This window comes from Prionailurus viverrinus, chromosome C2 (assembly GCF_022837055.1).
Source record: "Prionailurus viverrinus isolate Anna chromosome C2, UM_Priviv_1.0, whole genome shotgun sequence".
Taxonomy (NCBI): domain Eukaryota; kingdom Metazoa; phylum Chordata; class Mammalia; order Carnivora; family Felidae; genus Prionailurus; species Prionailurus viverrinus.
This window is the reverse complement of record NC_062569.1, coordinates 82,258,748-82,285,722: the sequence shown is the minus strand read 5'-3', so window position 1 is coordinate 82,285,722 and position 26,975 is coordinate 82,258,748. Positions and strand designations below refer to the sequence as shown.

The 26,975-nt window shown below is 34.8% G+C and overlaps 1 protein-coding gene across 4 annotated transcripts in view; it reads right to left on the bottom strand.

Annotated features, from left to right (window-relative positions):
• The window catches only part of OSTN (osteocrin), a 214,188-nt gene that overhangs the window by 59,184 nt on the left and 128,029 nt on the right, over nucleotides 1-26,975 (bottom strand). Inside the window, exon 1 of one of the 4 annotated variants that reach the window (XM_047875754.1) lies at nucleotides 22,876-22,945. The exons of the other annotated variants lie outside the window; for them this stretch is intronic. The gene's annotated coding sequence lies outside the window, so the exon portion shown is untranslated. Of the gene's footprint in view, nucleotides 1-22,875; nucleotides 22,946-26,975 lie in introns of those variants that run through there. 4 annotated transcript variants of the gene reach the window in all.

The window sequence follows — 26,975 nt, the reverse complement described above, 5'->3', positions numbered from 1 at the left end:
CTAGGTTTGGACTATGTTCAAAGTCATACAGGTGTAAATGAGAGAGTTGGGATTTGTGTGCAGGAAAGACTATTCCAAAACCTTTTCTCTAAACCCTACTCAAGACTGTTTTCCACTGTACTACACCAGAGACACTGAGAGGTAAACTTGACAGCTCTGGGTATCCTTGCCTTTCCTGACATGCATCTGTTTAGGCAATCAGCTTCCATCACAGTGGAGAAGTAATATCTCCATGAATTAACTTGCCTCCATGAACTCACACTGGGAAGGATCCTCAGGCATATCAAAATAAATAAATTTTTTTTTAATATGCCATGGGACATAACCTCTCAAATAAGTAGGAAATGCCACTAACAAGCTGATTCAATTCTCTAAGCATCTAGTAAAGCAAAGCTTTACCTTAAGTAAACATACTCAGTACAAACACAATGATAGAGATGTCTAAACATGCTAACAAAACTTTTAAACACAGATATGATATCCAAAGGATGGAGGTAATAGTCCTCTTCTATATTGGTAAGATTGCATCATTCTTCAAGAGAGATACAGACAGACTAGAGTGTCCCAAATGGGGGGCCAGCATAGGGTGGGGTCTGGATAGGAGTTAATCTAAGGACCATCAGAACTAAGGATATATTGGGGCGTCTGGGTGGCACAGTCGGTTGAGCGTCCGACTTCAGCCAGGTCACGATCTCGCGGTCCGGGAGTTCGAGCCCCACGTCAGGCTCTGGGCTGATGGCTCTGGGCTGATGGCTCTGGGCTGATGGCTCGGAGCCTGGAGCTTGTTTCCGATTCTGTGTCTCTCTCTCTCTCTGCCCCTCCCCCGTTCATGCTCTGTCTCTCTCTGTCCCAATAATAAATAAAAAACAAAACAAAACAAAACTAAGGATATATTGGATTTGAAGAAAAGTAAATCTATAAGGAATCCTATCATTATCCTGGGTAATAAATTACAAAAAAAAAAAAGATTTGAATTCAACAGGAACAAAAGGATTGTTTTCAGTAACATATTTATTTAATACTTTTTGACGATAAAACTATTCCTCCCAAAGAACAGTTAGCTTCCATATCAAAAGCTACTTGGGAAAAAAATGGAAATATCAGGTGTGCTGAAGAAGAAAGGATTATCACATCAAGAGCGGGGTGAGATTAGGAAACTTGTAAGGTCCTTCTAAGCTTTGTGATTCTATTAACAAAAATGAAAATATGTTCAAGTAGATAAAAGAAAGATTTGTTTAGATTATCTTCTATATATTGATCCAAGTTCATACATACGAAAGTTTTAAAATATAAAACCATACCCTAGTGTGATTGCCAGATATATTGAGCAAATCAAAGTAAATTTTCATCTGATTATACTCATATCTGTCACATAGTTTATATCCTGTTGCCTAAACAACTCTACTGGCTGAATAAAACATATGTGTAATATGTGATATGATCATTACACTTTCTTGTTTCAGAATTCGTTCTTCTTACACTATTTTTGCTCATGAAACTGTAAATATTTTCATTTCCAAGGGGGGTATACAGGTGTAGGTATGAATGTAAGTCCTGGTCAGATTTCACTCATTTCATCGATTATTAGCTCTGTATATTACAAATAGTGATTTACTCAACTATAGGCAGAGCATTCTAGAATTATAAACCTTTTAATTCATTGTTTTCTCAAGCAGAAACAACGTTTACGCTTATTTTACTCTGAAGTCAAATCAAGGAAGGAAGGATGGAAAGACTTACCAGTGATTTGGTAGTTTTTGTTAAACTCTAAATTTCCTTTCAAGTTTCAGGTTACTCCTAACCTGAAATATTGAGGCATATTGAGGGATTTATAACTCAATGACTGGAAATTAAAAATAAAAAAATATTTTATACACATATCTTGATATGTGTATATGTGATATGTGTATATTGATATCAATATATGTGTATAAAATATGTAATAAATATATATTTAGCATTTATTGAGCACACACTATGAACCATGTAACTGCTTTAAGGTGTTTTACATATACCAGTTTATTTAATCATCACAATAAACCTATGAGGTAAATTCTTTTATTATATTCATTTTGAAAATAGGAGAACTGAGGTATACAGAAATTAGTCAACAGATTTATTTTGGTTCAGAGGCCTGATGCTTAGCCATTAGTATTTATTGATAGAGAGAATGTACATAGTACATCAATGTGTTCATCATAAAAATTAGTTGGTCAGTAGTAAAGATGTTTTCCTTTCTACTTTTTTTAGCAAGTCAATATTTTGTCTAAATGTTATTATATTTTTATATTTTCATATAATTAATATAATTTCTTTGATAATTTTTTTTATTCAGAGCTTGCTCTTTCTTGCTATTCTTTCTTTTTCTCAATTGCTTCTCGGCCTTTTGGCTAAGATCAAGTGTTTTCTTTCTTTCTTTCTTTCTTTCTTTCTCTTAAACACACAAGCACAGTACACTAGCATTTTCAATGTTTTTATGACTTTGTGTGGTAGAGGTGAATAGATATTTAGCAGGGGAAAGCGAGTTTCCTTTTTTTCATGCATAATCTTCATGCCCCACAGCCTTCTGCAAAACTGGACTTTTGGCTGGCAGGCCTGATTTAATTTAGAAGTATCCCACAGTTTTTCCCTTTGCAGATTAGAAGTAAGATACTTAAGAGAACAACGACCCCCTGGAACCATTTGTTCCTCTATGAACTGGTGTAATTGGGATCTGGAAGTGATAACTGGATCTCTGCCATCCTGAGCTGGTTTGAACAACTGTCACATTTTTGGGTTTCTGGTTCTTGATCTGTGAAATGAGGAGCTTGTTAAAATGATCCTTAAGTCCTTTTTCCAGTCTTCCAGTCTCTGATTTACTAAGTCAGGCAACTGCTTATTTGAGAATGTGTCTACAGTAACTACATTGTTGTCGGTTTCATTTCCATAAATATTTCCTGAGCATCTTTTGTATATCAGGTCTTGACAAAGTCACAGGGCAGGAAAAAGAGTTTGTAAAAGATAACCTGTGTCCTAAAGTAACTTAAGGTCTTTCAAAGAAGAGGTTAATTTTAGAAATAATGGCATTTCAATGTGATTGGTACTATACAAATGGTATAAAAAAAGTTTTATGGAAGCATAGTTTAAATACGATTTGAGAGATTTACCTTCTGTCATATTATTTTAGTTGCCAGGGTGCCTGAAGAGTGGCTGACAGATCTCACCCTAACATTAAGTATGTGAACACATGTTTTTTGAATAAAGAAGTATCTTAACCATCCACAGGCCAAGATTAGAAGAGGACTTTAAGGTCCACAGTTGAAACCATAAATGGACAAAAGTAATTTTTTTTACATCCAAGATTCACATCTTTCAGCCTCCAAGGATGCTGGTATCAACCAACAAATCAAAGTCCAGGCTTCAAATTATCTTACGTAGGATGATCACCATGAAGTATTTTCTCGAACAGGAATCACACAAGCTTAGCCTTGTTCCTCTACATTTCTTAGAATATAAAAGAATGCTGTTCCTTCTACTTCACCTTGATTCTTTGTGTCAGCATTTATACTGATCTGCTCATTACCTGAAATAAACTCTAACTCCCTTGTCTGCCAATTTCCTAGAATTCACTGACCTGCCAAACTGAAGCAAAGCTTGACACCTCTCATTAGAATGTATCCTTCAGCCATGAATCTAATTATGAATGTGGGTAGGGTAATAGGAAGTTGAATGTGAAGGTGGGGTTAACTTTGGGCAGAGTTGACGAATGAAAAGTCTGTGAATGTGAGCACAGCTACCTCCCCCTGGTCTGCCCCACAACACTCTCCTTTCAGCCGGTCATCGCTGAGCAGCAGTGGGGCGCTGCCATTTGTGTTCATTTTTCACTCATACGTGAAGTCTAGCATGAAATAACAACAAAACATGCATTAAATTATTGGAAAAAGATTTCCTTATTGTATAAAAGAGACAGAATGAACTAAAAAAATCACTGAAAATGAGAAACATTAAAGTTCAAATAGCACTGTATTAGAATACTTAATTGCTTCATTAAAAATCGTAAAGGATAGAGCAGCTACTTCTTCATGTATTAAGTTTTAAAACACTTTTCAAAGATTCTGAGTTCATTAAGCGACAAAACTCCCAATAAAGTGTTTCCCTTAATTGTTTTGTTCATGGCTCCTTTGGCAAAATGTTATTAAATAATTATGAGTTCTTGAACTTAGTCGCATCAAGGAAAAAAAGTTTATTATTTATGATGCTCTGATCTAAGCAACTTCATGAGCCTCCATCCCTATGAGCAAGGGTGATATTTTAGTGAAGGTAAAGGAAATCGGAATAAAGACTAGCCCATTTACTTCCATATTACCAAGATGCGGGATCTAATACTAACAACAATAACCACCAACATTTATTTATTCAGTGCTTCCTCAGCGCCAGCACTCTTGTTTAATCTGCACAGTAATGCTAAGACACAGGTACTATTTTTCGCCATAAATTTAAAAAGAACTAACTTTGATAGGAAGGGCTTACATGACTTATCAGAGGTCTCCCAGACAGGAAGTGGTAGAGGGGGGGATTTACTCCTGATGTGTTCAGAGTCCACATTTCTAAATACATTCTACATGCTTCCTGAATATAAGCAATTTCCATTCATCCTCTTCTTTTTTTAAAAAAAAAATTATTTAAATTCAAATTAGTTAACATATAGTGTAATATTGGTTTCAGGAGTAGAATTGAATGCTTCATCACATATATATATAATACCCAGCTATTCACCATTTTAATTAGAACTAGTTATCTAGAATTATACACCTATCTTTTCATTCTTGCTTTTCTTTGTTCCCCAGAAACCTGCTAAGGTAAACAGAGTATTTGGGAAAAGTCAGAAAAAGTATATGAAAGAGGTTATGCTAACCACATGTATATTTTAAACAACCTCTTTTTAGAAGCAGGGCTAGGTGACTTTTTTTTTTAACGTTTATTAATTTTGAGAGACAGAGAGACAGACCACGAGCAGGGGAGGGGCAGAGAGAGAGGGAGACACAGAATCTGAAGCAGACTCCTTTGAGCTGTTAGCCCAGAGCCCAACGTGGGGCTTGAACCCATGAACCGTAAGATCATGACCTAGGCCAAAGTCGGACACTTAACTGACTGAGCCACACAGGTGCCCCAAGGGCTAGGTGATTAAGGAAGGAAAAATCAGATGTAGGGCTATAGATTCTGGGCCAGCATTGTTACCTTAGTCCAAAGAATTTCAGATCCTAGGGAGAAAGCTTCCTATAGAACTGAGGATTTAGAACGCAAAGCTATTGACTAAACTACTCCGAAGTAAGCTTCTGTTGGAAATGTTTTTCTAGATCTAATGTCTTAAAATTAAAGCTCTATCCACTTATAAACACAAGCAAAGATTGATACATTTAACTCATATTTTTTAAAATTGATTTAAAAATATAGATTCTGGGTGCATAGTATAAAATTTTGTACTTAAATTCAAGAGCATTACAAATGAGTTAAAGACGAAAAGCAGTACAATTCTATTATCACCTCACTGATTTAGACCATCTTTAAAAATTAGCTTTCACTTTCTTGAAAGCCTCATTTTCTCTTTCTTATGAACACACTATTACCAGGGCAGAGAGAAAACGTGATTTTCCAAATGTTTCTCTTCAGGTAGGTTTGACTCTGCTACTAGAAGAGGTTTGTATCTAGGGATCCTGTGGACAGACCAGACAGCCTGCAGCTACTATATGGAAGCTAAAATTAAAACGATGTGGCTTCATTTCTGGTATGTACTGTTCATACCTTCTTGTATAAAGGGATGGCTACTCTTTCCTTTCATTTCAGGCTCTATCAGATACTCCTGACCTACAAGATACTCCTGTGTTTGGCTTACTGGAGTCATCCTTACTCCATTTTAGGAACATTTCTAGATCACTTCCTTTTTGCCACTCTATGACATTTTATGTTTCATTTTTCTGGTTTCTCAGACCAATTGGTTTTATTACTGACTCCCAAGGGTCACCTCATTACTTAGTTTGACTATTTGATTTTGTAATTGCTGTTGGATTTTCATCTTTAATGCATAGCTTCTGGGGTCTGTTCTCTATTTTCAGGTTATTAAAGTAAGAGGTCCCTACTTCTGAGTTCTATTTCAGTGCTATGGAACATGTCCTGACTGGAATTGCCTTTCATTCAAACTCCATCTGATGAGGGATAGAAAATATTATTTCCCTTTACTCAGAATCAGGTATGTGGAGAAAGTAGGGGGGTGGTGATTAGAAAGAGAAATATCCATAGAATTGGTGTGAAAAAAATGTAATTTACTCACTAAACATTACATTAGAATTATAGAATTTAATTATTTAGAATTATGGATTTTCATTTAATTCCATAATTATTTTCAAAGACACTAGTCTCATTTCCTATTGCATAGATCTTATTAAAAGGGGAACTATGGTTGTTTTGCATCCTCAATTTGGCTGAATTTCAGGAACAAATGCACAACATGAGCTAAATTTGTATCTTTACAGTTTTCAGTGCTGTCTGGGACATACTTTTTAGATAAATTATAAACCAGTATTTTATCTTATTGTTTAAATTCTGATAATTAATGTGTATTGGTCACATGATAATACCTTAAGTTTGCTTAGAATTTAGATTCCATTTTTGGGGACACATGTCTTTTGGATACACATTACCTAGAATAGAGCTTCTCAGTATTTTCCAAATAGACTATATCCTCAAGGTGATATTTCTAAAGAGTACATGATAACTTAATATTAAATATCCTTTACTTAGTTTCCAAAGACCACAAAATGCTCTCTATTCTGTAAGTCCTTTCCTATTCTCTCCAGTTGGCTTAGTTTTTCTTTCTGTGCCATTTCATAATGCAAGTACCTTTCCTTTAACTTAAAACTTGACTGCATCTCTGACCCTCACATTGGATTGTAAGGTCCTTGACAGTAGCAACAGCATGTAATCACCTTTGTCTCCAGTCCAGCGTCCAGGTTGATTCCTAAATGTGTTGGATAGTGGTAAGTGTTCCCTTAACTGAGCTGCCATTTTGTTTTATCTTTATCAGAATCATATGGCCTCTTTGGAGGTTCCATCTCATGAGCTCTTTTTGGTTATTTGCTAAAATATTCTTAGATTTTTCATTTTTTGTTAAAAATACCAGTTCCTTTTGGAAAGCTGATTGATGGTTTATATCTTAACAACCTTATTAAATATGATGAAAATCCATACTAACTGAGTAGTCTTATTTCTAGCTTTCTTATTTCTAGTCTTCTTGTTCTAGCTTTCACTTTTTACATTTCAAATAACTCTGACCAGATTACTACATTAGGTATGTTCTTCATTCACACACACACCCCTTTGGGCAAATTTTCTGCAGAAAGGGATACTAATACTTATTCTGTAATGTTGTAGGGATGATTAAAGTTAATAATGTATGTAAAGCAAATGCTTAGTATATATTCAATAAATGTTGACTATCATCATAGTTTCACATTCAGTTGAATTTTATAAAAGAGCAATATGTTGGGGTGGTTACTATCTATTATTAAATTGTTCAGTTGAGAACTTAAACAAACTGAAGTGGCAGGCTCCAAATCACATATCCAAGAGTAGAGATTGTGTTGAACCTTGAGCAGATTGTTCTCTCATTCTCAGATAATTTTCACATTGGAGAGTAACAGCATGCTAACATGTAGAGAAATTAGTGGTAGATCTTTTTTAGAAGTGTTTGCAAGTTAAAATAGGAATGGGCAGTGATGGAAATGAAGATACTCTGATGGTAGAAGTTCTGTCAATTGAGGAAGTTCTCAGGAGCCCCTTAAAACACAACAGAGAACAAGTCACTATATTGTATACCTGTGAAAGTCTTCTGTCTCAGCTAAGAGATGGACCATGCAGACTGATACAGCTCTTTGAGCAAAGCCATTGTAATATATATGTGTATATATATATATATATGTGTGTGTGTGTGTGTATATGTATATATGTATATACGTATACGTATATATGTGTGTATATATGTGTATAAATATATATGATTTTTATACGGTATACATATATATATATATGCATATATATATATATATATATAGTTCTCTGTAACTGAAGCATGATAAAATGTATATGTATCGGGATAGGTATTAGAGGACAGAAGATCCAGAAGGCAGATTGGGTCATTTAACAAATTACAATTTTTCTCAGTTATGCTCCAGAACTGGGCAAAACAATAGAGGCATAAAGAGGCGAGACATGCCATTCCTCTGCTTGAGAACCTCATTCTGAGACAGGAGGTTGAAAAATAAGTTCAGTGGCCACTGTATCCTGTACAGTGAGAACATACAGGAAGGAAATAACCTCATCGCCTCTGCCTGGGGGTTCAGAGGAAAGTTTCATAAAGTAGGAGATATTTAAGATTTGAAGGATGTGTGAGAATACTAAATGATGAGGAAACATTACATGCAAAACCATTTGTGGATTAAAGTGCATGTTCTAGGAAAAGTATTAAATTGGGGCCAGAATATATAATGACTAGGGGGGTATAGTCTTAATCTTGGAAATGGAAAATTAAAAATATTAATACTAATAACAAGATCATTGCTTCATATTTAAAATTTATTCAGGGGCACCTGGGTGGCTCAGTTGGTTAAGCGTCCGGCTTCGGCTCAGGTCATGATCTCACGGTTTGTGAGTTCGAGCCCCATGTCAGGCTCTGTGCTGACAGCTCGGAGCCTGGCGCCTGGTTCGGATTCTGCATCTCCCTCTCTCTGCCCCTCCCCCACTCATGCTCTGTCTCTCTCTCAAAAATAAACATTAAAAAAATAAAAAAGAAAATGTATTTAATACAGAAAGTCCAGATTTAACACACATTCAGTGCATGCCTATTAACAGAGCATTTTATCATAGACATGGATTTTTAAACCAACGTATGAACTAGTTAATGATCACAACTTGCTTATTTTCATTGAGCTCTTAAATATACTTGACTCCAAAGTACAGAGATTAGAGAAGTATGAGCTATATATAGTCAGAAAGACTAAAAACCTCAGCAACTAGAACAGACATTTGCTTACTGGCATAGGTACACTGAAGGATGTTCTCTCCTCACATTACCAACATGAGGATTTTTAACAGATGTTATTAGGATGCCACAGCAATGCAGAGATGTATGTAAGCTGAGAGCATAATCACTATGAGGACTGAAGGCTGATGATTTGACTGTGTTGAAATTACTCGGGTGTCCCTCTAATTTGTCACATGACTTCATGTTTAACTCTGTTATATGGTTTTTAAATCTGGGTTCTTGATGATTTCTTTTTCTTTTTCTTTTCATGAAGTGGATGATGATTTGTAAACTGACTCTTCATGTTCCTAAACCACTGAGCATTTTAAAAATTAGTTTCCATGAAATAGAAGTGGTTTCAAAGGAAGTCTTGGCTCAACTAGCTTCTGTTTGGGGATTTTGACTACCAGGATATCCATTCAAAGAAAGATGGTGATTTCTAAATTATTCTATTTTTACTTTGATATCCTCCCTGTAACTCTACAGTTTTCTCCACACTACTTCCCAGGATTTCCCTCATGTTTGTCTTCAGGATATGTTACCATTAGCAACAGCGATTACTGGCCCTCCTTGTTCCATCAACTACCAAATCTTGGTGTAAAAGTGGAAAAACCTTGTAAACATAATTGTTTACGGAAATATTTTCACATACATTAATAATGGTGATCTTTTCTATTTTTTTAACATGTTGACATATGAAAAGCAAGTGAGAATCAGCAAACTAATCTTGATTATTTCATGTAAACTGAGCCAAAACGTTGGATTTTCACTTGATCTGTTAACTCACTTCATTTTCATGCAAACTTGAACCACAAATGTTAATTGAATGCCTATTTGTACTAAGTATTGTGTTAAGTGTGAAAATGTTTAGAAACTCAGAAAAAAAATTCTGTTTTTGAGAAATTCACCAACTAGAGGGAGAGAGAAACACATAAGATTAGTTTTTATAAGGATATCTGCAGAATTCACATGATGTAATGTTAAATCTCTATTCTTTTGGGTGAAAAAACAAACTTCATTTTTATGCCTTAGAGACTTACAGATTTCAGGATAAACTGTAACTATAAGATTTAGATATGTTTGGGACATGTCTGGAAGTTCAACAGTAGGGATTTATCTGGAATGCCTTGGCATGAAAGACCAAAGAGCTTTATGGGAAAGAACTCTGTAGCAGTGTGAGTTAAGATGCATAAAAAAAATGCATTCTCATAAAAAATGTTCATATATCACTGGAAGGAGGGAGTTTTCTTTAGTCCTTCTCTTGTGGGTATGTCCTTGAGTCCTAATGAGAGGAGAAAAAAATGTGAGTCTCTAACTTTCTGCTAAAGATATGTGGTATATGCAAGTCACGGTGGAGGTGCACATGTTAGTCTAAGTGGGCAATACCGTCCAGCAATGGACCAGAAGAAAAGTGGGGGAAGATGAAATGCTTTCACATATATTGGCAACTCTGACAACAGAGGCATCATGCTGTCTTCTGTATAGGCACCAGCAATTTTGGCCTGGGCACTGGAGCAATGGCTACTTTGGTAGTGTCTCTGTGGCTTAATGGTGATTTCAGCATATTCAGCAGCCATTTTCTTTCCAGTGGTCTAGAGAAGTAGAGGAGAAAAAATGGCAGATAACACAGAGAGGAATAATTTGTGAACAAATGTATGCTACTTTTTGGAACACAGAGAGATAAGCTGGTAGAGTTTGAAGGCACCTGGAAGTACTCCCAACACTGGATAAAAATAGAGAGCATCATTTTGTATTGTTATTTTAACACCAACTAGACCCCACTTTTAATTTCTTCAGGCTATTTTTCTCTAGAGAAAAGTGATCTATAATTAAAACAATATTCCCACGACTTTGTGATTGTGACCTGAGCCAAAGTCAAGAATCGGATGCACTCAATGATGGAGCTGCCCAAGCGCCCGTGAGGTTAATATAATGTTATGACAAATGTTAATTGAATCAGTTTTAAAAAGATGCATCTGAGACACTTACATACATTCTGTAAACTCATATTCCAATAGGCACCAGTTACCTACTTCCTACTTCTCAGCTTCACATCCACCTTTTTTTTGCCCTGCTGGATCTTGGGGATCTTGCCAGGTGGAGAATGTAACCCCTCATCAACAAAGGGCACAGGAGTGAAATACAAGGTGATGGAGTCAGGAGGACTATTCTCTGTTGGGTCCCCACCACTTCTCCATTATTATTACTCAGTGAGGGAGCTTCAGTGGCATCCTCAGATCATACTTCCCTAGGATAAACCACTTGCAAGGAGCTCAGTCCTGCCACATCATCTTGTCTGCAATATGGTTCTTTCATAACTCCCTTCCAATAGTTGAAAATCACTCCTATCCATTTTTCCCTGTGCAAATGACTGATGTTATATTTGTCTCCTGATTAGACCCTGGACCTTGACTGATATATACCATTTTCTATTTTACTACTGAAAGTAATGTAAATATACAAATAGCAAATTTAGCAAAGTTCTAAAAAGATCATTGCTACTTTTCTCTTTCATGGCATAATGACAATCTGTTGTTTTCCTTTTTATTTTGGTGTCCAGGAAACTCAGAGTCTACAATATACATGATTGGAAAATAATGGAATCCTCATACTAGAGTTAGCAATTTTTTTTATGAAGAGCCAGACAGTAAAGTTTTTCAGCTTTGTAGGTCATATGGTGTCTGTTGCAAATACTCAGCTCTGCTGTTGTCGTGCTAAAGCAGCCAAATAATACAAAAATTAAGGGGAGTGATTGTGTTCTAGTAAAACTTCTTTATGAAAACAGGCATCAGGCTGGATTTGACCTTCAGACTGTCCTTTGCCAACTCCTGCTTTAGAAAATAATCTCATCACATGGATCCATAGTAAAAATATCACATACTAAAAATATAACCTGTGAAATCTATTATTCTTATTTTAAAGCCATAGTGCTATAGAAAAAATGTAAAGAGTTGAATGGAGCTTCAAGTTAATCTAAAATGACTTTTAACTTAGAAAGGGTACAGACTTGGTAAACAGAACGTTTAGCTATAGAATCAGATGTTCATTATGAACACTGTCATTTTCTACCTGTGAACCCATGGGTAGTTTAATTTATCTCTTTAAACTTTACTTTCCTCTAGCAGAGCATGGAAATATTAATACTTTACCTTAAAAGTATGTGATAATGGTTAGTATAACACAAACATTTAATGAATATTTAGTCTTGGAGTCTATTTTTTTAGGCAGAGGAAGCAAAAACAACAACAAAAAGGAAACTTAGATATGAAGCCTGCTTTTGAAGTACATAATAGTAATTTGGGGGATAAAACTGGTACATGAGGATAGTTGATATAAAGGCCCAACTAAGTCATGTAGTGTATTATGAAGTCTACTATTTTAGCACTTCTTAAATATTATATCCTTTAAATAATTGCTCAGTGTTAGAGGAGATGCTGACCACTGCATCAGAGGAGGGATCTGGGCAAAGAAGAGAGGACAGCTGGTGTTATATCAAGTCCAACTACCCTAAATAGACTATTTAAAAAAAAAGAAGAGACTGAGATACCTTTATTTGTCAAGGTCAAGTGCTGTCCATTATCAGTTGTCATAGGGGCTTGATAAAAAGTTGACTTCATTTAGAGAGAATAAAGTTATGTTTTCTCATACCCCAATTTCTGATTATATATACATTATATATGTATATATATGTATACATATACAAATATGTTATATACATGTATTTGTATCTATATATGCAATATATAAACATATTTGTGTATATATATATAAGCCTATATATGTATATACATATATACAGATATAATATACTTTATTATAGGTAAATGTAAATATGTAATGTATGACACATATATGGAGAAGAATATAGAGAAAACATCTGCAGAGTTCAATTGCCACAAAGAGAACACTTCTGTAATCATCAATCAGTTCAAGAAATGAAATAATGCCCCACTCATTCTCCTCCTACTCATATTTCTTCCCTGTGAATGAGCTTAATAATATCAATTTCTATTACTATCCTTTAGTTTTGCTTCTATTACTGTTTAGTTTTTGAATTTCATATAAATGGAAAACTACAGTATATATTATCCTTGACTCAGTCCTTTTGATCAATAAGGATTAATGATATTCAAATATGTCATTAGCTTTAGCTAATGTAGCTTTTCATTTTCATTGCCACATAATATTCAGTATATAAATATGCTGTCAGTTAAATATCCATTCTTCTGCTCTTGGGTTTTTCTAAGTCCTTGGCTATTATGAAACACTGCTATGAACATTTTTATATGTGTCTTTTGGTGCATATATGTATGCCTTTTAAAAATATATGTAATACTAAGAGAAATTCCTCTGTCATAAGATATGTTTCTTTTGCCAGTTGATGGGTTTTTTATTCCCAATAATGATTTTTTTTGTACCAAAGTTTACTTTGTGTGATACTGATAGAACTTAAAACATTTCTTTTGTTTGTATTCTATATCTTTTCCCCAAATTTTTAACTTCAACCTTGTTGCACTCTCATATTTTAGAAATGTTTTCTTGTAGGCTATTTTTTTGTCTTTTATCTTTCCTTTAGTTAGAGCTCTTAGTCTAGTTATAAGAACTATAACTATTGGTATAGTTGTATTAAAATCTGTCCTCTTTCTATTTGCTTTCTATTTATCCCTCTTCCTTCTTTTGTTATTCCTACCTTCTGCTTCTTTTGGGTATATATAATGTATTTATTTGGTTCCACTTTTTCTTTTGTTGGTGAAATGTATTTTCTTTTTTTTTTATTGTTCTTTTTTTGTGAATACTTTAGGAATACAATATCTTTGACTTAGTCTAATATTAATTAGTGCTTTTACCTTAAGAAAATCTAAGTTATTTAAAGCATTTAAAATTTTTACTACTGCATTTCAGCTATATGAAATTGTATATTTTAATTCTCTTTCTTTTGATATACATCTACATACACACATATCCTAAGACATTGGGATTTGATATAGTAATCATTATAGACATAGTCAATGTTTATTTAGATTTACCTTGATATTGACCATCTTTATTGCTCTTCATTCCTTTCTGCACCTCTAATCTTGCATTTGAGATTCTTTCCTTCTGCTTGAGAAATGCTCCTTGTAATTCCTCTTTTTTGGGAAAAATTCTCTTTATTTTTTATTTGTATGAAGGTAATTTTATTTCAAACGAATTCTTGAAGATGTTTATCATTTTTTTTCTGGGTCTAGCATTCTAGCTTTGTATGTAGTATGTTTTAACATTATAAAGATAATATTGCACAGTTTATTTTTTTATTATTTCTATTAAAGATTCAGCTCTCAGTCTAATTATTACTTCTTTAAAAATGTTTTGTGTGTTCTTAGTTTCTTTTACATACTATTATTGTTTCAAATTTTCAGGGTTATGAGTAAAATGTAGTTTGGTCATAATTGGCTTGGATCTCATAAACCTTCTTAAATTTCATATGTTTTATCAAGGGATAAATTTTATCCATTATCTATTCACATATTGCTGCTGCTTCTTTCTCTTCTGAGGCTCCAATTATAAACATAATTAGTGTATCTCACTGAATTTTTATGTGTCTTACCCATTTTTTTTTGCTTTTTTCATTCATTCACTTCCATGATTCATTAAGATGTTTTATTCTGACCCATCTTCAATGTCACTGATTCTCTCTTCAACTACATCTCAGCTGTTAAATCCTATCATTAAATTATCAACTTCAGTTTTGGAATCTTTCAGTTGCAGAATTTCTACCCTCTAGATTTTTTGTCTTATTTATTTGAATATAGTGAACACAGTTACTTTGAAACTTGGTCTGGCAGCTCCAAAATCTAGAGCCCCATTTAATAGGTTTCTATTATATTTTGTTTCTGCTGATTTTAATTCATATATTCTTGTCACCATGTGTTCCTGATTATTTTTGATTAGCTATATTTGTAAATTTTCGATATGATTTGAAGTGGGACTGTAGTCTCTGGAAGTCCCAGTTTACATTTAATACATATTTTCTCCAGTATGTATCTCTTTTAAATTTAAACCAAAAATATATAGAAGTTTATCAGAGATCTCCCACCTTAGCTGGTACTCAAGTGTAATTTTTAGCCAGCCACTCCTATAAGGTTGTCAAAAATATGACTCAAATTATCTTCCTCTTAGAAGCATTTAACAGTACTAGTAGATTCCTGCAGGGGCAGTGTCTAAAATGCTAGGCTCACCTTCCAGAGTCTCATTTTCTGTTTTTTTTTGTTTTTTTTTTCATAGCCACATTGAATAGGCAATTCTTCACTGACTTAGTAGCTCTTCAAAGACTCTCTTATAAATGTATGTATGTATGTATGTGTCTATCTCTTTATCTAGTCTCTATTACCTATTTATCCCAGCTTCACTAGCTATCTTTAGTAGAAGAGTTGGTCTAAATTAACTAAGTTTACTTAATCAGAAATGGGTTCTTAATTGCCAAAATGTCTTTCTTTACTATTTTTCTTTGAAAGGTCAATTTAAAAATGTCCTATCATGCTACCACACTATTTTGCTGAAAAATTATTTTTAAAAAAGATTCTTAATTTTTTAATTCTAAGAATTACTATGTAATTGTAATATAGCTAAACTGTTAACTCTGAAATAAAGTAAACTCAAATTAATTTTCATTGAAAATTGATATTTGATGTTTACTAAGATATGTTTCCCCTTTTGAGAAGATTTAAATGTCTTTGGATAATGAGGAACACCTATAATTTGAAGCCAACAGTGTGTTTTTATTTTTATTTTATTTTACTCTTTTTAAATTTATTTTATTTATTCTGAGAGCAAGTGAGCAAGCATGAGCTGGAGAAGGGCAGAGAGAGAGTGAGAGAGAGAATCCCAAGCAGGCTTCATGCTGTCAGGGCCCAATGTGGAGCTCAATCTCACAAACCATGAAATAACCTGAGCTAAAATCAAGAGTCAGATACTTAAGTGACTGAGCCACCCAGGTGTCCCCAACAGTATGTTTTTAGACATAAGTTTAGTAAAAGACTTGTTTAAACATAACCTATTATTTTATTCTTTTTTTTTTTTTCTGAGAGGGTACAAGTGAGTGAGGGTGGAGAGACATAATCCCATGGGCAGGGGTGGGGGGAGAGACAGAGAGAGAGAGAGAGAGAGAGAGAAGCTGGGCTCACCGAAAGCAGGGCTTGTTGAAATATTACTTTAAATAATTGTTTAAATATCACTAAATTCAAAATTACCAAGTATTACTAAATTACTAAACTATTACTATATTAAATATTACTAAAATATCTTCCTAAAACCCACCTGTGTTACAGTGTTAGGCAGATAATGATCAAAGGTGCCTATGCCCTAACTCTGTGAAACCTCTAAATACGTTACCTCACACAGCAAAAGGAACCTTGTAAATATGATTAAGAGTATAGACCTTGATGAGATTGATCTGGATTATCTTTAGAGAGTCCAAATTAAGTACATGAGCCCTTGAAAGTAGAGCATCTTTCCCAGCTGTAGTTAGAGAGATACAATGTGAGAAGGCATGAACTTTGTTGCTGCCTTTGAAGGCAGAGTGGGCTATGAGCCATGGAATGAAGGTGGCCTCTAGAAATTAGAAAAGACAAGGAAGAGAATTTTCCCCTTTAGACTCTAGAAGGGAATGAAGTTTTGCCAATCATCTTTACTTTTAGCTTAGTGAGACCATGTCTGACTTCTGACCTATAGAACCAAAATATGATAATTTGTGTTGTTTCAAGCCACTAAGTTTGTGGTAGTTTATTATGCTAGCAATAGAAACTAACACAACCTCCAAATGAGTTGAACATTTCGATTTCCTTTCATGCAATTCTTTCTTCCTACTGCTCCAGTGTGGTCTTTTGAAAAATAATAAGATAGATACTAATACTCTGCAATCATATAAAGTATAATGGATACTATTAGATTAACTTTATTTTATGGGAAATTGAGGTTAGAAAAGTTGAGTTGTCTAAGGTCACAGAGCTAACAATTTTCAGTGCTGAGATTCAAAATCATGCAGTCTGGCTCCAAAAAGCCATGCTCCTAACTAGTCTATACCACCTTTCTTCATTTTAAATTCTTGGTCAAAATCCTTTAGTGACTTCACACCTCACATAGAACTGAATTCTACCTGCTTAACCTTTGGTAAATTGTCTGTTATCTACCTATCTCCTGTTTCTCCCCTTGATGCCTTTGTTTCAGCAACAATGGCCTAACCTAACTAATCCTACCTCAGGACTTTTGCATTCATTATTCCAGATGTCTGCAAACTCTTTCTTCAGATCTTTGCGAACTGAATCCTTGTTTTTTAGGTTTCTGGTTCAAATGGACCTTGCTCAATGAGGCTTCTGTGGCACTTGGTCATACTTATTATCCAGTTTTATTTTCTTCTGGAATTTTTCTGTATTAACATTGCCCTTTAAATTTATTTTTTTGGCTTATGTATTTTCTCTCTGCTCACTAGAAAGAAACCTCCACCAAATGTGCGATTGTGTATCTCTTGCTTACTTCTGCATTCTACCAAACTAGAATAATGCAGGCAGCGGGCACATAAATATTTTTTTGAATGAATAAGTGATCTCATACACACTCATAAGCATTTCAATGCACTTTCTACAGTACTCGAGGAGAAATGGTGCTCTGGAAATTACACAGATGTTTCACCTGCATTCATATCAATCAATAATTGCAGAAATTGCAAATTATCAGAAAGCTTTTTAAACATATTTAACAGGATTTTGAATATCTACTATTCCTATTTAAGGTGAGTATATTGGAAGGCAGATATATTTTCTTGCTTAAGGAAGGCAATGAATAAATGACTAAATTATCCTACAAAAAAACAGGGATCAAGTTACCTGAAGGGAAGGGAGATAGAGGGAGATGATGATTTAACAACTGCTGCTAGGCCTCAGGGGAGAAACCTCTCAAAGTTCCATTGAGGTGTGTACAATTTCATTCTTTTCCTTTGCTCCCTTCTCTCCCCAGCCCAAATATCCAACAGAAACCTCTTATTTCAAAATATTTTAAGAGTTATGTTTTGGTTTTGGTGTGTCTGGTTTTAGTTTTTTTCCTTTTTTAAAAATACTTTTTTTAATGTTTATTGATCTGAGAGAGAGAGAGAGAGAGAGAGAGAGACAGAGCATGAGCAGGGGAGGGGCAGAGAGAGAGGGTTACACAGAACCCCAAGCAGGCTCCAGGCTCTGAGCTGTCAGCACAGAGCCGGACATGGAGCTGGAACTCAGGAACTGCCAGATCACGACCTGAGTCAAAGTGGGATGCTTAACCTACTGAGCCACCCAGGCGCCCCTTTTTTTCCTTTTTAATTGTTATTGTTCTAACATTTGAGACTGATTGCATGAAAGTCAAATGCTCTATAAGAGTAAGGCTGTTCATATAAGCTCCATTAAACATTTATTTCTGCACAATTTATCATGTATTAATAACAAGTATTAATGTATTAATGTATCATATATTAACAACAACAACAACAACAAAAAAACACCCAAGATTCTTTAGAGAGTCTATTTCAGTAGCTAAAGAATGTTAAGAGAACATAAATGTAAATCTTCTTAACACAGTTTATTCTCATGTGCTTGGGTTAACCGAATGTCCCAGTTATTGTATCAATCATATACATAATATACCGAAAACTCACTTCTTTTTCAAGGAAAAAATCTAAAGGCTTAGAAATTCTAAAGCCATATTACTGAACCTGTGAGAGATGGAGAAGACACCTCAGGAACTAACTATAAAGGTCTAATTATAGCTGTCATTTAGAGGTCTGAAGTAGTGGACATAAGCATTGGTATAGGGCATCTGCAGTAATTAAACAAACCTATATTATGTAAAAAGAAACTTACAAATAAAAATTTATCTTACGTATACAGTTTAATGTTATATATACATAAAGAGACTTTGCCATTATTTTAACTTTTAATTACCATTATCTGACCTACTATCTGTCTGCCTGGGCCAATCATTTTTCGTGTGTATGTGTGTGTGTGTGTATTTATTTTGAGAGAGAGAGAGAGAGAGAGAAAGAGAGAACAAGCATACACACATGACTGAGGGTTGGGCAGAGAGGGAGAGAGAGAATTCCAAGCAGGTTTTGTACTATTAGCATAGAGCCCCATGCAGGGCTTGATTTCATGAACTGTGAGATCATGAGCTGAGCTGAATCAAGAGTCAGACACTTAACCGACTGAGCCACCCAGATGCTCCCATTTTTCCTTATTTTTCTTTATTTTATTTAAAATTTTTTTGTTTTTAAGATGTATTTATTTTTGATAGAGAGAGACAGAGCACAAGCGGGGGAGGAGCAGAGAGAGAAGGAGACACAGAATCCGAAGCAGGCTCCAGGCTCTGAGCTGTCAGCACAGAGCCCGACGCAGGGCTCGAACTCACAAAACACGAGACAATGACCCGAGCCGAAGTCGGATGCCTAACTGACTGAGCCACCCAGGCACCCCATTTTTCTTTATTTTGGTGAAGTAAGAACTGAGTTACAGCCAGGCTAATAGCCCATGTTCTACATGACTTACAGGGTTGTGAAAATTAAATAAGATCATAGATATGAAAGTGCTTGGTAAACTTTAAAGGACTGTGTGATTGTGAGTTTTTTGTGACATACCAGTCAATACATAGGCAACGACATATAACAGAATACTAGGTAAAAGAGTTCATTGTATACATTAAGTGTAAAATAATAGTTAGCATTTATTGAATGCCTATTATGTGTCCAGTACTGCACTAAATGCTTTATAGATGAGTTCATTTGATTTTATCAAAACCTTAACTAGTTGGTAATATACTGATGTCCAAACAGATGAAGTCTGCCTGAGGACGCATTGCTATTATAAATCATCACTATAAATTGGTTTAGTTTTCATGAAGAAAAAAAAGAAAAATTAAAAAGAAAATTCCATCTAATTCTATCAAATTAGAATGACAATTGGTATTAAATTATACTTCTCAAAGTTTCAGAAATTTTGAAGTATTCCTCTGGATCAACCTGAACAATCATTTTTGATGAGCAACATATATTCAATCAACAAATATTTTTTAACTCTTACTAAGTGCCAGATACTGGGCCATGTTGGTTTTAGGATAAGCACAAGTTCTGTTCTCATGAGACTATTTAGCAGGTGATGAATACACATTAAAATAATGATAGAAAATTGTAAAGCATTTTTATATTTGGAAAGTTTTATGACTGGGGAGATGAAAGGTGTTAAGGGAGAAATAGAAGGATCAAACTTCTTGAGAAATGCCTCTCTAGAAAATAAGAGTAAGCTAGATCAGCCATAAAGGCAGAGGTGGGTGATGTGCATTCTCAGCAGCAGAAGCAACATATGGAAAATCGGATAGGTACATTTGAGAAGCTTGGTATAGTCAGGCATTGCCAGAGGATGGGCATTGCCAGAGGGGTGATGAGTGACTTCTAGATGTTAAAGAAGAGACATGCAGAGGAAAGATCACAATTGCCTTATTGGGCTAATAAGAAATTGATGTTTTATTATAAAGACAATAAGTCTATTGGAAGTTTTTAAGCAGAGGAGAGAGAAGGGCCCATAAGTTTTTTATAAAAATTGCACAACTAGCTGAAAAAATAAATGAGAAGAGAAATATAGTGGATAGAGTGAAACCCTTATAAAGCTGTTATACAGGAGAGACATGTTAGTGGTGGATGACGGTAGTGGCACTGGGAAACAAAGTCATGAATTGACCTGAGAGCTATTTAAGAAATAGAATGATAGGATGAGGTGATGTATTGGTGTAGCCAAGACTGTGCCTTTTGAATTCACTTTTTAGGGAGTGCCACTGCTAAAAACACCCCTGCTCCAGACAATTAAGCTCTCTTGTCCAAGGCTGCACCCCTTCCTAGGGTGGCCCTCATCCAATGATTAATGAGTCTGGGGATATAAATGTTCATTCAAACATAACCATAGTATATCAGTTGAGGCTTCCATTGAGACTACATTGCAACTTTTCCCTCTATCCAATCCTGTTTCCATCTCTTCGCTTCCACAGCTGTTGATCCCAAGAGAACTTCCTACTAGACTTGTGAAACATGGATTTCTGCCTCAGAGTTTGCTTCCCAGGGAACCCAATCTGTGATTGGCTAAGGAGTTGGGGTATGTAATGAAGAATAATAATTTCATCGACTACTAGATTTCTGTATTGAAAACTGGTAATAGGTTATTTAATGAAATAGGGAATCCCAGAAAAAAAAGCATATTTTAAGCAGTAAGAAGTTGTATTTGCCAAGTGAAGCTATTCAGGTATCTCTTGTCTCTTCAGATCTGCATCCCAGGAGAAAAACCATGGAGGTTGAGAATAAGAGGGATAGGTAAGGGAATTAAAGAATTGAGTAGAATGTTTAAAATCATGACCAAGAAGGTGGAAAAATAAACTGATGAGAATATGAAAACACATTATAATCTCTAAACTCTTTTGTGAAGAACCATAATTTGGCACATGTTTTAACATGGATTCTTGTAAAAATGAAAGGAGCTAAGAAACAATATCATGGCATGCTTTTTACATTTTTTTAATGTTTATTTATTTTTGAGAGAGACAGAGACAGAATGCGAGTGGGTTAGGGGCAGAGAGGGAGACACAGAAGCAGAAGCAGACTCCAGGCTCTGAGCTGTCAGCACAGAGCCTGACATGGGGCTTGAACGCACAAGCTGTGAGATCATGACCTGAGCCGAAGTTGGATGCTTAACCAACTGAGCCACCCAGGCTCCCCTCATGGCATGCTTTTTAACATGAGACCTAAAGATCAATTTGTTGGTGAGAATATTTTCTTTCTTACATTCTCTGACTGTCTTGAGAGCAGTTAAAAATGTTTCTTCAGGGGGCGCCTGGGTGGCTCAGTCAGTTGGACATTGGACTTCATCTCAGGTCATGATCCGGCGGCTTGTGAGTTCGAGCCCCATGTTGGGCTGTGTGTTAACATCTCAGAGACTGGAGCCTGCTTTGGATTCTGTGTCTCCTTCTCTCTGTATCCCTTCTGTGCTTGCACGCTCTCTCTCTCTCTCTCAAAAATAAATAAAGATTAAAAAAAGTTAAAAAAAAAATTTCTTCAGAGCTCAAATTTAACCAGCTAAGAAGGGCCATGGAAGTATTTCAGTTCATTTGACAGGAATCTTCTAACAAAAAGAGTGTATCTTAAAATAAATGTCTATGGATGAAAAAGAACATTATAGTACAGTGGAAGTTTGGTCCTGTCTTTTAAGGTCAAGAGCACTTTTGGCTTTTGTGTGATCCTCAATTCAAAACATCTGTCTTTATTAATGATGTGGTAAAGAGGATCATGTAAGATTTGGCACCAAAGGATTGGCTATCCTAAAATCCAACAAAGAAGACACTCTTTAGGTGCTTCTTTGGATCTGCTTTGCAGAGAAATAAATCCATCTTTGCTGCACTGAAAATTGCCCAGTCAAAAAATTGTGGCTGAAGAGAAAACTATCTGTCACTCATGACTTGTTTTTTATTGAACAGAAACCAGATCATAGACCCAATTTTCTAACCCAGGGAAAACAAAGTAAAACCCATGGCTGAGAACTTTGAGTGAACAAGATGTAGATTTTCCAGTTTATTTGAACAGATATTAGATACACAGAAGACAGAGATTGTAATTATGGGTTGAATAGAAGCTCAGAATCAACCACATGGCATATATTAATACAAAAAATATGTATCTACGCACCATGGAAAATAATTGACATGGACTGTATTCTTACAGTTTTGGGAAATAGAGTCTCTGTGCTGGATTATCTTCTGTTTACCCCTCCAGAGCCTCTGCTTACCTGTCTCTACCTGCACTTTGCCTGAGGGGAATGATCTTGGAAGCTACACTAGCTGGCTCCTTGTCTTCTAGCGTTTAGTTGTTTTTCACCAATAGAAGGCACTTCCAGGAGATTCTGTGAGAGGGAAGTCAAGTCAGGGTTTTATTTCCCTGGTCAGTATTCCTTAGGGGTTGTTATTTGCCTTAGCTTCTGGCAGGTGACCATCCTCTCTCTACTCAAAATAGCTCCCTTACTTGACTCCTGCAGGAGTCAGGGTGGCAGCAGTACTCCCCTGTTACCACACCGAGGGTACTGAGCTAGCTTTTATAGTTTCCCTATATCAGTCCCATAGCTTTGCCAAGAATCCATTTTTGAAACCCCCTTCCAGTTATTCACTTTGAGGTTGCCACTTTTTTCCTACTGAGCCTCTAAACTGAACCCAAGTAAAGGTTAGTACATGATTAATTGTTCTTCGAACCTTCTCAAAATCTTGGCATCAGAATAGGATTTAATTTAATATTTTTGAAGTCTACTGCAAACCTGTAGCTAGGCTTCTAAACGTGTACACTCATTATAATTGTATTTTTTAGTGCCTACTATGTGCAAGGAACTGGACACAGAGATAAATCAAACACAAACCAGCTCTCAAGATGCTGGTCATGGGTAAGAAACACAGAGCATATTAGAAACGTGGATGACAGGCTTTGGAAATTTAGCACTTGTGCCACATTTCTGATTCCTAATTTTATATTTGACTTTATTTTCAGTGTTTCTTTTGAATTCCTTTACTTTTGGTCTACATTTGGTTTGTTTTATGCACTTTTGTTTTCATAGTCTGATAATTTAAGGAGCTATGTTATGATTGCAATCATTTCTTTACCTAATACTGTTTCCCAATTTATAAGCTTTGCACATTATCTATTGTCTCCCTGCTTGAAAGAATGAGAAATTTGTGTACATATGTCTTCTTACCTCCTCTGCTGGCTTCCTTCATTTCAATTTTTTATTTTGTGGTATTTTTACAGTATAAGGATTTATAACTTTACATTCTCCTCAATAACCATAATTTCAAAGTGGTTTAATGTTATTTATATTTAAAATGATTTAGTGTTCATAGAATTCTCTTTTATAGCATAACTTCTGCCATTTAGAGTTATTTTGGGTCATTGTTTATTTTGGTGGGTTTTGATATTAATAACTTTTACATGTTCTTTTTATAGTCTAAAGATATTTATTAGTATTAGATGCTGCAAATATTTCCTTGCTGTCTTTAACCTTTCCGTTAACTTTGTATATCATAAACACACGTCTACATAAAAACAAATTCTGAATTTTAACGTAATTAACATTATCAACTGCTTATCTTATAATTTATACTATATTTTATTTTATTTTATTTTCATTTAGAGAGAAAGAGAGCATGCACACAAGCAGGGAAAAGGGGCAGAGGGAGAGAGAGAGAATCTTAAACAGGCTCCATGCTCGGCAATGGAGCCCAGCTCAGGGCTGGACCCCACAATTTTGGGATCATGACCTGAGCTGAAATCAAGAGTCACTCAATCTACTGAGCTCCCCAGGCACCCCTGATTTATATTTTAAAAATGAAAAAAATCCTTTTAATTGGCTTATAATTTTATCTTTTATATTTAAATTTAAAAACTCTCTTGGAGTTCTTAGAGCCTTTTTTTTTTTTTTTTTTTTTACCAGAGAGTGAAACAGTCTCCATGATCCCACCTACTAAGGGCACGTTTTCCTTTCTGCTTTGTGTTAATAACTAATCTTTATTGAGCACTTACCCAATGCCAACCAGTGTCTAAGTGCTTTCTCAACTAATCTTTACAACAACCCTATAAGGAGGTACTTTATTTTGTTTAAAATATATATTTTTTTAATTCTAGTTTTATTGATGTATAATGGACATGTAAAATTGTAAGATGTGTAAAATGTACACTGTGGTGAACTGACATGCATATACACTGTGAAAGGATTCCTCCCACCTCTCACCACACACATCCACCACCTTGCATTGTTTCCTTAGGGGCGCTGTGCTAAGTGAAATAAACCAGACAAAGAAAAATGTGCTGCACAGTATCACTTATCTGTGGACTCTAAAATTAAAAAAAAAAAAGTCAAGCTCACAGAAACAGAAAGTAGAAAAGTCACTGTCAGAGGCTTGGGGAAGGGGGGAATTAGGGAGTTTGGTAAAAGGGTGTAAAGTTTCATCTATAAGATGAATAAGGTCTGAGGATCTAATGTACAACATGGTGACTATGGCTGATAACATTATATTATATAATTGAAATTTGCTAAGACAGTAGAACTTAAATGTTCTCATTAAATGAATGAATAAATAAATAAATGCACTGTTTTTATTTCCTATTTTATAAAAGAAGAAACTGAGGCATAGAGCAGTGAATAATTAGGCCAAGAACATGTATCTAAGTACCAGAACCATATTTTGGGTGCAGGCAGTGGGGTTCCAGTGTCTATGCTTGTAATCCCTACATTCCACTCATCTTTATTCCTTATGTGCATGAGTATTACGACACTAAGTTCTCTGTTTCTTTTTCTATTTTTTTTCTTTTGGTGTAATTTGTTCCTGAATTAGTGCCACAATAATTTTTATTAATGTGTCTTGCAATATATCTGGTAGGATGAGTCTTTGTTCTTCTCTTTCCAAATTGAAATAATCACCTGTGGACTTTATTCTTCAAGGTAAATTTTAAAGTAGTTTTCCTTAGTTCCTCAAAACAACAACAAAAAAACTTTTGGATTTTGATATAAATTTGTGTTGAATTTATGGATTAATTTGGGGAAGCACTGATATCTTTGTAATGTTAAAAACTCCACCCATGAACATGAAATTAATCTCTGTATTTGCCTCAGGTTTTATGTCTTTTATGTCCTTTAATATAACTGAAAGTTTTTCTTCATAAATTTCTTATGCGAGGTAAATTCTTTGTTAAGTGAATTCCTACCTTTTTTCTCCCAACTGTAAATGGTATCTAATATATACCCCAGTTGGATATTACCAATATAAACAAATGTTCATATTTTGCAAGTTCTTCCTGTATTTAGAATCCCAGGTGAACTCTCTAATTCGAATTTTTTTCATTATACTTTTCGATGTAGTTAATTCTATCATCTGTGCATAATGACAGCTTTGTCTCTCTGATCCTTACATCATCTATTGATTTTTTTTTCAATCATAGGCCCGGGACTTTTCATTTTATTTCTGATCTTAAATATGTCTAAAGATTTTTCATGAATTGTGAGATTTCCCATAAGTTTTTGATCAAATTAAGAAAGTTTCAGTCTATTCCTAACTTTAGCTTTTTTTCTAAATATAAATACTTGTTAATGTTTATCAAATGTTTTGTCTGTATCTATCGATCATTTGATTTTTTTCCTTTACATCACTACTGTAATAGATCATCTGAATTTCTGAGTTAAATCTACTGAACAAAATATATTATTTTCAAGACACTTTTGCGTTTGATTAGCAGACATTTTATTTAGAATTTTTGCAACTATATTCATATTTGAAATATGCATATGATTTTTGTGCTATCCTTATTACAGTTTGGGGCTTAGGTTCATATGGTCTCATGAGCTTTCCCTCTATTTTATTTTTTTTTCATAGCAATATGCTAAAGCAAGTTTGTGAAAATTAATCATACAACTGTTTTCATTTGGGGAGTTTCTTGGAGGATAGGGAGGAATAGTTCTTTGATTCCCATTTTAGTTTTTATATTTTTTAAAGCTTATTTATTTTTGAGAGGGGGGAAGGAGCAGTGAGAGACAGAGAGAGAAAGCATTCAAAGAAGGCTTCACACTGACAATGTGGAGCCCAATGTGGGGCTCAAACTCACAGACTATGAGATCGTGACCTGAGTCAAAATCAAGAGTCAGATGCTTAACCAACTGAGCCACCTAGGAGTCACACCATTTCAGGTTTTTGAAATGATTGTTGGATATGTCAAGTTTTATATTTTTGTGTCAATGTTTCCATTTTGTAGCTTTCTGTTTTGTCCATGGAGGTTTTTAAATTTTGCAAATTTCCACTGAAACCTATTTATTACGTTATTGATGATATTCCTTTACTATCTTATATAAAATAA